This window comes from Elaeis guineensis, chromosome 7 (genome assembly GCF_000442705.2).
Source record: "Elaeis guineensis isolate ETL-2024a chromosome 7, EG11, whole genome shotgun sequence".
In the NCBI taxonomy this organism is placed as follows: Eukaryota; Viridiplantae; Streptophyta; class Magnoliopsida; order Arecales; family Arecaceae; genus Elaeis; species Elaeis guineensis.
Window position 1 is genome coordinate 79,534,791 of NC_025999.2, and position 11,929 is coordinate 79,546,719.

The window sequence follows — 11,929 nt, forward strand, 5'->3', positions numbered from 1 at the left end:
TGTTGGAACTGTTTAAACAGATCCAGATAAACTTACCTCTTCTCGATGCCATTAAGCAAGTTCCGACCTATGCCAAATTTCTAAAGGACCTGTGTACACAGAAACAAAAATCAAAGGCACAAATACCAAGAAAAGTCTACCAACTGAGCAGGCTAGCTCAGTTTTCCAGCAAATTACCCCACCCAAACTGAAAGATCCAGGTACCCCAATTATTTTTTGTGTCATAGGGAATCTCACGATTAAGAAGGCATTATTAGATTTGGGTGCAAGTGTCAACCTTCTCCCGAGCTCTGTATATGACCTATTTGGATTTGGAGAGTTAAAACCCACGACAGTGATCTTACAACTAGCAGACCGATCCATTAAGGTACCCCGTGGAATGCTGGAAGACGTATTGGTGAAAATAGATAAATTTTACTTTCCTATTGACTTTCTTGTGCTAGATATAGAATCTGGCAGCAATCCCAACCAAATACCAATCATCCTAGGTAGACCCTTCTTAGCAACCGCTAATGCTTGTATAAATTGTAGGACTGAAGTTATGGATATATCTTTCGAAAATAAGAAGCTAAGGTTGAATATTTTCAATGCATCTTTGGGACCACCTGTGTACGACCATAATGAGATCAACTTGTTAGAGGAAGTTATAGAAGATAAAGCTCCTGCCTTGCTCAACTCAGATCCTTTACAGGCATGCCTAACACATTTTGGAATGGATAATTTTGATATTGATGGATACACTGAAGAAATACATGCTTTGCTAGAACCTTCCAATTTTAGCACCAATCCCCCTTGGACTGTAAAGTACGAGCAATTACCAATTCAATCAAGCCCTCTGGTACCATCCTTAAAAGCACCACCTACTCTAGAGCTAAAGCCTCTTCCTGCCACGCTAAAATATTTATTTCTTGGATCCAATGATACCCTTCCAGTGATCATTGCGTCTGACCTAACCAACGACCAGGAAGACAAACTTGTCAGGGTACTCAAAAAGCATAAAGAGGCTATAGGGTGGTCAATTGCCGATTTGAAGGGTATAGATCCTTCTGTTTGCATGCATCATATTCACTGCGAGGTTGAGGCAAAATCATATAGGGACATGCAATGAAGATTGAATCCGAATATGTGGGAAGTCATAAAAAAAAAAGTAGTGAAGTGGTTAGATGCTGCAATCATCTACCCCATATCCGATAGTAAATGGGTCAGTCCCACTCAAGTAGTACCTAAGAAATCAGGTAATACTATGGTTGAGAACGAAGAAAGTGAACTGCTTCCCACTCGCATATCATCTGGATGGCGAGTATGCATAGATTATAGAAAACTAAATGCCGTTACTAGAAAGGACCATTTTTCATTATCCTTCATCGACCAAATCTTAGAACGGTTAGCAAGACAAAGTTTCTTTTATTTTCTTGATGGTTATTCAGAATACAATCAAGTACCTATATTTTTGGATGATCAAGAAAAGACTACCTTCACTTGCCCCTATGGCACCTTCGCTGTTCGGCGTATGCCATTCGGACTCTGCAATGCACCCGCTACATTTCAATGGTGCATACTGACCATTTTTTCGGATATGGTGGACAAATATCTTAAAGTTTTTATGAATAATTTTTCTGTGTTTGGAACCATCTTTGAGGATTGTCTCCATAATCTTTTCAAAGTTCTTAAACGGTGTATGGAGACAAATCTTATCCTAAGTTGGAAAAAGAGCCATTTCATGGTGCGGAAAGAAATTGTATTAGAATATATTATTTTTGAAAGAGGGATCGACACTCATGTTAAGATTCGAGCAGGAATAGGATAGACACTCTTTTAGCATCTGGCTGAAGATGTTAAACTTAGCGTTTGTTGGGAGGCAACCCAACGATTTCATATTTTTTTTTACTTTACTGCAGCTGCAGAAATTTAGAACAAGAGCCTATTAATCAATGAAGCTATCTTCAACTTTCGAAGTAAAATTATCCTGGGTGCACTCTCCTTTTATTTTCTTTGCTTTTCTACTCCATTGAGGACAATGTAGATTAAGTTGGGGGGGAAGGAAATTAATCAAATCCTCGAGTATGGTCAGAAATAATTAATTTTGTGTATCCAAATTTTATTTTGATTAAGAGTCAATTAGGCATCCTAATCAATGAATGATTAACGGTCAAGATATTTTTAGAAATACTGAGGAATAAATTATTAAGAAAACCCAATAAATGGTAGGGTTTAGACTAGATCAAATTTTAGGAGTGATTCTACAACCCTCTTCTTACTGATCTCAATAAAGAATCTACTTCATGAGAGATTGGGTGGAAAGGTTGAGGTATGCAAAAATTCTCTTTAAAATTTACTTAAAAAAAAAATATTGATTTCTTATTGAGTAACCGGGCCCTTCGCCTAAGTAAGTGTTGTGGTTCGCGTAAAAAGGTAGGCAATGTTAAAAAAAAAAATAGTGGATAATAAGGGGACTAAATTGCAAGAAGATAATAAACCTCTCTCACATTAAGTTAGAGGATTTAAAGAGTAAAGTGGGGAGTTGGTGAAAGAAAAGCTCTTGAAATTTCTTTAGTTAATACTCAGCCACTAATTGGGTCGAATTGATAATCCAATGAAGTATCTCTTTAATGGTCTGATCAGATATCATCTACCTTTTGGAATGCCTAACCTAACTTTTTATTCAAGACCGAGTCGGTACACAATGCTGATATATCTATTTTACTCGAGGACGAGCAAAATTCAAGTTGGGGGGTATGATAAATACTTAATTTAAGTCATTTAAAGTAAAAAATTATATTTAATTTATTTTATTTATTAAAAATTTGATGCTTCTTTTTATGTTTTATAGAAAAAGTGATCGTCGATATAAAGAGTCCGATTTACAGATCAAAAAGACTCAAGTTTGAAGAAAATTGGACTTAAAATAAAATTTAAATAAAAGAAGGATGCATATGGTATTATAGAAAATGAAGATACTATGCAAGGAACCCAAAAAGGATATAGGCGTCATTTTAAAGAAATAAAAGTTTCTTTTTGTAATTTGGAGCGTAAACAGCTAATGTCACACGGCATGGGTTCACGCGGTCGCGCGGGCGCAGCAGCGCGGCATCGGGCACGGCAAGCGCGGGACGGCAGGTTCGTGGGGAATTTGGCATGGCGAACATAGTGGCGAGGGATCTGAAAATTAAAGAAAAAAATTTAATTCTTAGAAATACTTCAAGAGGAAGAATTTGTATTTTCTTTATTTGCTTGTGATCTTTCCATCTCATCCATCCATCTTTTAGTCTTTAGTATTTTCTTTAGTCCCACATCGAAAAACTATGTAAAACTCCTCCCTCCTAACACCTATAAAAAGGTTTTTGTACTCCCATTGGAGGGGGAGCCCAGAAATTCTTCTAGAGCCTTGCATAGAGGAATAGAAAGGGACTACTTCATGAGCAGCTAGGCTAGCAGTCTCGAGAGTGGAGAAAAAATTTTGTAATGACACAAAGTGGATTTATTGTTCTAAACTTTCTTATATTTCTTTATATGCGATAAAGATTATACTTTTTATTTAAATCATCATGAGTTCTTTATTTGCTCTCTTTCATATGCTTTTATTTATGCTTTCCTGTTAGATTAATATTAGGAACAACTTTTACTTTTCGGAGATGCATCGTGATCTACGGGTACGGGACGTGCCGAGGAAAGAAGAGTTGTTTACCTAGTACTTTCTGGAGATGCACCATGATCTACGGGTATGGGGCGTGCCGAGGAATGATAGATATTTTTTCTAAGATTAATTGCATCTATTTAATTAAAAGAAAAGAGATACAACTCTGCTAGTGCAAAATTAATTCAAAACTCCCGAGCTCTTTATTTTCTAATTACATCAATTTTAAGATAATTTATTTTATAAATCAAAACAATGCTTCTGTCTTTTAATCTCAACTTAGCCCAAGGTCTCTGAGGATACGATCTCAACTCATCCTACCTACGTAGTGAGTTGAGTTATTTTTGGTGCTATCAATGACTACGCATCAGGTACTATACCTTTAGATGGATCTACTAAAGTCCACACTTGATTCGAGTGCATTGAGTTAATTTCTAACTTTATAGTATCTAACTATTTCTCAAAATCGATGTCAGACATTACCTCATCAAAAGTATTAGGATCATCACCATGATCCTTATCTCTCATAAAGAATATTTCCTCTACTTCCTCCATAACCATATCCATTTATCTTTTAGGAGGATGAGAGATCCTACTAGATATATGAGGTGGGGCAGGAATAGCTACTGACTCATTATTAATAGATTTTTGAGGATCTATAGCTCATTGCTCTTCAGAGACATTCTCATCGATTTCAATTAATCTCCCACTGCCACCATCCTCTATAAATTATTTTTTTTAAAATTTGGCATGACGACTCACAATCACATTGTGATCTTGTGAGAAGTAAAAGTAGTATCCAATGATTCTTTTGGATACTCAATAAATTAAGCTATGATAGATCTATCCTCTAATTTGTCAGCCATCTATCTCTTGATATGGGCTGGATATCTTCAAATCTTTAGATGACCTAGATTCGGCTTCTTACTATGCTATATCTCATATGATGTGGTAGGAATAAATTTAGAAGGAATCCTATATATTTTATGGATATATTGCAGTTAATAAGATATATCTCCAAAGATATAAGGATAAATTAGTGAAGCTTATCATGAATCCGACTATATCTTATAGGATCCTATTCTTCCTTTCGGATATTCCATTGAGTTAAGATGCTTTAAGAGGAGTCTATTGAGAGGCTATACCGTTGTCCTTAAGATATCCCAAAAATTTTTGACTAAGATATTCGCCTCTTTGATCAGATTGAAAAATTTTAATGGGTTTATCTTTTTATTTCTCTACTTTATTTTTAAATTTCTTAAACTTTTCAAAAGTTTCAGACTTGTGTCTCATCAGAAATATATATTTATACCATGATAGATTATCAGTGAAGGTAATGAAGTAGCTATAACCATCCCTAATCTACACATCAAATGACTCATATACATTGATGTGTACCAGGATAAGTATCCCAGTGGCCCTTTCCTCATATGCCACAAAGGGCAACTTGATCATTTTTTCTCGAAGGCAAGATTCACAAGCTGGGTATGACTCAGAGTCAAAAAAGTCAAGGATCTCATCCATTTTTAGTTTATTTATCCTATGTTCTCCAGTATGATCGAGCCTAACATGCCATATATACTTCTGATTAATTTCATCTCTGGGTTTCTTTTGATCTACGACACTCACTACTTGCTTATTTATATTCACATTCGCACAATATGTAAGTGATAAAAACTGTCAATTAAAAGATTATGTACAATCAATTTATTTCATAAATAAATAAAATAAAAATTTTTATTAAAATTGAAATCAAAATAATCCTGTACTAGCACAGATATGAAAATCAAATTCTGACTAGCTATAGGTACAAAATAATAATTTTTTAAATCTAATCTAAACCATGATAGTAATCGAAAAGGATAAGTGCCAATGGCTTCTACAGTAACTTTTGCTCCATTGTCGATCCGAAGAATTATGTTACCTTCCTTCAACCTCCTACTTTCTATTAGATTCTGCATTGAAGTATATATATGAGCACTATAACTAGAGTTTAATACTCAACTAAAAATAGAAGAAACTGTTAGATTAGATTTAATTACAAGCATACTTGACATACCTTCTAAAGGTGTATCACCCTTCTTAGTCTTCAGGCTCTCCAGGTAGAGTGGACAGTTTCTCCTCCAATGGCCATCAGTAGTAGAAATACTTTCCTTTCACTGCAGCCTTCTTCAGAGTATTCTTCTTTGGCTTGCTTTGCTTTTCTTGCTTCTTTATGGGTTTATTCTTCTTCTTCCAATCAGACTTTCTCTTGGATGAAAAAATTCGCTCCACAGTAAGAATAGTATCTTTTGAATTTTTTAAGATTTTCTCAGTAGTGACTAACATGTTGACCAGTTTGGATATAGTGCTGTCTAATTTGTTCATATAAAAATTTATAATAAGTTGACTATGTGGACTCATAAGGGATTGGAGGATCAATCCACTTGCAATTCCCTTTGTATATTAATCTTGAGCTTTTTAAGCTCCTCTAGGTCCTTGATCACTGTCATACTGTGTTCGTGGATCGATTGTCCTTCGTGTATCTTCATATTAAAATCTCTTGGAGACCTCAAAATACGTAGTGCGGCTCTGCTCACTATACAACTTTTGCAGGTGAGTGATCATAGCCCTGATAGTAGGTATATGCTTATGCTGGCTCTGCAACTCGTTTGACATAGAAGTCAGTATGTAGCACTTAATCCGACTATCTTCATCCATCCATTTATCAAATATTATTCTCTGCTCAGCACTAAGATGGTTTGATAACATTGGAGGGTCCTGGTCAAGTATATATCTTAATTTTTTAGAAATCAAGATAATCTTGAGGTTTCTTAGCCAGTCATTAAAATTGATTCCAGTCAAATGATTGGACTCAAAGATGTAGACTAGAGGGTTTAAAGCTAACGTGGTTTAATTGAGAGAATAGAGATTCAAGTTAGACTTTTATACTTTAAATTTTACATTTACTTTAGAAACTTTAAGAAGCAAATAAAACTTTCATTATTTTTTTTTATCCCTATACTCCTCGGATGGGAAGCGAAAATTCTAACGTAATAACTGAATTTCTAGTGGATGCTGCGGTCCTATCGATGTCATGCATCTCATCTAATAGTTATCGATAATACGTACACCGATGCATGGATAACTCTTTAATCAGCTGCTTTTCTATGTATCACTATTACAGAAAGGGCTTACGACAGCATTTACTATGGCAGCGGTTCGAAAATCACTATCATAGAATCTACAGCAGTGGTTATTCATAACCGCAGCCATAATTTTGACCTATAGCAGCGATTATTTATAACTACTGCTACAGGACATATATAGCGATGGTTATTGAGTAACCGCTACCATAAGTCTAACCTATGGTAGCAGTTACACATAATCGCTACCATACATCTGATATATAGCAGTGGTTAATCAACCATGATCATGGGTTAGACCAGTAGTAGTGGTTATGAATAACCGCTGTCATAGGTTTGAGATATGACGGTGGTTACACATAACTACTGTCATAGGTTTCACCTGTGGCAGCAGTTATGTATAACCACGATCATAGATCAACCTATTACAGCGGTTACGTGTAACCGCTGCTATAGCATAAAATCATAATAGTGGTTATCGATAACCACTGCCATATCTCAAACCTGTGATAGCGGTTATACATATCCGCTGCGATACTTGCCTATTGTAGTGATTTTGTTTAACCACTGCTATATAGATAGAACATAAATTTTTATCATATTTTTCTTTACATATGATATAAATTTAAAATTTAAAATCTATCTTTATCATTTATTATTTAAATAATTATCGTTATAGTGTTATGACAAAAGATCGCCTTGATCTGACAGCTTTAGCTATGTGGATCAATAAAATTCGATTTCAACGGTTATGAATGACCGTATGATGATCTAATAGTTAGAGATCACTGATCGATCTAAATATTTACAATGATGATTTTGATGATATTTATAACAAATTATCAAAATTTTACTTCAATCGAACATCACTATCGTAATCAATTTAGTATACGATTATTTTGATTATTAAATAAAAAATGAGTGATCAAAAGACCAAACTGGGTCTGATTAAGATGATTTTTGACATAAATAATCTTTGCTATCACTTTAATCATTTGAATGGTGGTGATCATAAAATCTAAACCATATGTATATGAACCATCAAAAAATAGATACTAAAGTTGCAAGAGAAGAAGGAGCTAGCTCGTATTTGTTTCGATCAAGAAACGGATACTGAAGTTGCAAGAGATGAATGAGCTCATATTTGGAGGGTAAGATTTATTTGATTCTTAACTAATAATTAAAGTGATACCTTTTAGATTTTGATTGATATTTTGTGCAACTTCAATATCTGTTCCTCGATCGAAACAAATACTGCCTCCTTCTTTTGCAACTTCAGATCCATTCTTCGATGGTTCATATACATACGATTTGAATTTTATGATCACCACCGTTTAAATAATTAAAGTGGTAGCAAAGATCAGCTATCTAAAAAATTGTCTTAATCAGATGCAGTTTGACTTTTTGATCACTCATTTTTCTTTTAACGATCGAAATCATCACATGCTAAATTAACCATCATAATGATGTCTGATTGAAGTAAAATTGTGATAGTGTACTATAAATATCATCGAGATCATTATTGTAAGTTTTTGGATCCATCGATAATTTTTATCTATTAAATCATTATGTGATCGTTCGTGATCATCGAAATTGAATTTTATTGATCGACATAGCTAGAGCTATTGGATAGAGGCAGTCTTTTGGCATGATATTTTAATGATAATTATTTAGATAATAAATGATAAAAATAGATTTTAAATTCTAAATTTATATCATATTCAAAGAAAAATATGAAAAAAATTAATATTTAGGCTCTATAGCAGCAGTTGCATTGTAACCACTGCTATAGGTCTATTGCAGCAATTTTTAAAATCACTGCAATAGACTATAGTAGCGATTGATAACTACTGCTATAGACCTATGGTAGCAGTTGATAACCGCTGCTATAGATCTATGACCGTGATTTTCAAAAATTGCTATGATAGGTCTGAAAATATTTTCAGACCGCGCCCTCTCTTCTTCATTTCGTGCATCTCCTCTCTTGAAATCTTTTCTCTCTCCTCTCTACTTGAAACCCTACCTGCCCCTGTCGTCGGTCCAGCTCGCCGCCGCCCCCTCCCTTTAGCACCATCGCCGGCCTCGACCCCCTCGACCCTGCCCCGCCTCCCTTGGCCCCGAATCCATTGGCCTGCCTCCCTCGGCCCCCTTTGGCCTCGCCTCCCTCCGCCCAGCCTCCCTTGACCCCCTTTGGCCCCACCTCCCTTGATGCGGCCTCTCTTGATCCCAGCCCCCTCAGCCCCACCTCCCTCGACCCCCTTGGGCCCACCTCCCTTCACCCTGCCTCCCTCAGCCCCCTTCGGCCCTGGCTTCCTCGGCCCCATCTCCCTCAGCCCCCTTTGGCCCCACCTCCCTCCACCCCCTTTGGCCCCACCTCTCTCGGTCTCGGCCCCCTCGGCCCCCCTCCCTCGACCCCCTTTGGCCCCTCCTTCATTTACCCCCTTTGGCCTCGCCTCCCTCAGCCCCGCCTCTCTCGGCCCCGGCCCCCTCAGCCCCAGCCCCCATTGGCCCTTGCCCCGACGACCCTCGCAGCTCTGCGCGACGCCCTCCCAACAGCACAGGTATGAATTTTTTTTTAAAATTTTATTTTGAATAATATTTTATAATCATTTATAATATTTATAATAATTTTATAATTAATAATATTTGAAGATAATTTTCGTCGGTGGGTTCTGGGTCGTGCCGGCAGCTGTGGATCGTGCCGATGGATTTTGGGCCATCAAATTTTGGGTCGGATCCAAATCGGGATCCTGATCAGGATTCGATCTGAATTCGAATCATGATCTAGATTATGATTTAATGCATGCATTGATCTAACCTTAGACTCTCATTTAAGAGTCGGTCACAGGGTCTTTAAAACAGACTCTGTGAATGGCTCTTGAATGCCCCATTTGAGCAGCTAAAAAATACATCAATTTTTTATTGTGTCATGGCATTCTTTGTTCTATTATGAAAAATTTCATCGCAGTTATCTCGTTTGTTCATTGGGTACATATTAGATATGGTTAAAATATAATTTATCTATATCATGTACTTGGAGAACTGTAAGGAGATGCTGTCGGATTTTTTTCAGATATGGAACAAAGAACAAAGCTATGGCAACAATAAAAGTGATGCATTTTTGAAAGGGATAGAACCACACCTATTAAGAAGGAGTTGATGGAGTTAGGATTCATTAAGCATTATTTTGTTTGCCTATGTAATGATGTTATAAACTCTAAGCATTGGTATGCATGAGCAAATTATGAGCAATTACTATCAAATTATCTTACTGTTATTATGTTATGTCTCATTTTTACACATGATTTAATTGTAGTATCATCATTTTTATAATGGATAAGGGGTGGGTGAAGTTGAGTAGGCTCTCGTCAGAATATGAAGCTGGACTTCAAAAGTTTCTTGATTTTGCTATAGAGAAATTCGAAGATTATGGACTTATCCAATGTCCCTATAAAAAGTGCATGGGTGGGCCTTGGCTACCTCATCAAGATGTAAATGACCACGTTACTATTTATGGCTTTAAACTTGGTTATAAAATTTGTTAGGATCAACATGATGAGGGTAGGCCGCAAGGAGGAGATCAACATGATGGAGGAGTGGAACAAATGATTCGTGATATCTTTTTGTTTGTTGGCCACAATGACGGTGCATCTACATCCATGCCTAATCATGTGGTTGGTAGAATGACAGACAGTGAGGATGTGGAGAAGGTCCATAAGTTGATGGAAGATGCTAATGTTTCGTTGTATCCCGAGTGTGAAAAGATAGTGAAATTTGAGTTTTTAATTTGATTGTATCATGCGAATGCTCTAATGGGTTCGGTAATAATAGAGTGAACTGCATACTAGAGCTTTTGAGAGACATTCTTCCAGACAATGCACAAATTCTGAAGAATAATTAAGAGGCATTGAAGATTATTAAACAGTTAGACTTTACTTACAACAAGATACATGCATGTCCTAATGATTGCATGCTCTATTGGAAGGAGGATGCCAATCGAAATAAGTGCATGAGGTGCGGTGTATCAAGATGAAAATAGAACAAAGATGACACATCAACCCGTATTCTTTAAAAGTTGATGTGGCACTTTTCTTTGGTACTGAGACTACAAAAGTTATTTATGTCAGCAATGACATCAAAGGAAATAAGGTGGCATGAAGAGGAGCAAACAAAAGGTGATGCATTGAGGCATCTAGCTGATGGAGAGACATGGCAAAAGTTTAATAAAATACAACCCGATTTCGCACAAGAGATATATAATGTGAGGTTGGGCTTATCATGCGATGGTTTCAACCCATTCAAGCACATGCATACTAACCGTAGTATATGACCAGTGTTTGCTCATGCTTACAACCTCCCACCATAGATATGTATGAAAAAATACTTCGCTTTCATTACAGTGCTCATCCCTGGATCGATGAAGGTAGGAAATGACATTGATGTCTATTTGCAGCCTCTTATTATCGAGCTGAAATAGTTGTGGGTTCAGGGTGTTCCAACTTTTGATGCTTTGATGAATGAGTCATTTTCTATGCACACAATGCTTATATAGACAATAAACGACTTTTCAGCTTATACCCTAATATCAGATTGCAGCACAAAAGGTGAGCTAGTATGTCTGATTTATGAAAAACACACTCGATCCAGAAGGTTGACACATCAGAGGAGCTTTAGCTTTATAGGGCATCCACGCTTCTTCCATCAAAACCATCCATATAGAAGGGATGCATGCTCCTTCGATGGCACTGTTGTAGAAGGTGAGGCACCAAGCTGGATATCTGGGAGTGAGGTGTTGAGAGAGTTGGATGGTCTCCGTATTGAATTTGGAAAAGATGATCTGATTGATGGTAAGAAGAGGAAGCATCGATCAAAGGCAAATGACACACACTTTAATTGGAGGAACAAAAAATATATTCTTTGACTTACCATATTGGGAAACAAACTTAATGCACTATTGCTTAGATATCATGCATATTGAAAAGAATGTGTGCGAGCTCCTATTGACAATGATCCTAAACATCAAGGATAAGACCAAGGATGACTTAAATTTTTAGTTTGATTTGCAAAAATGGGGTATTAGGAGATCACTCCATCCGAAGCCGATAGGGGGAGAATGGTGGAGGCTTCCTGATGTATGCTATGTTATGGATGCCTCCGAACGGTTCATATT

At 36.7% G+C, this 11,929-nt stretch overlaps 1 pseudogene; it reads right to left on the minus strand.

Moving 5' to 3' along the window:
- LOC140859334 (uncharacterized) overlaps positions 1-3,146 on the minus strand; it is a 29,819-nt pseudogene extending 26,673 nt beyond the window's left edge.
- Between the last annotated feature and the right edge of the window lie 8,783 nt (positions 3,147-11,929).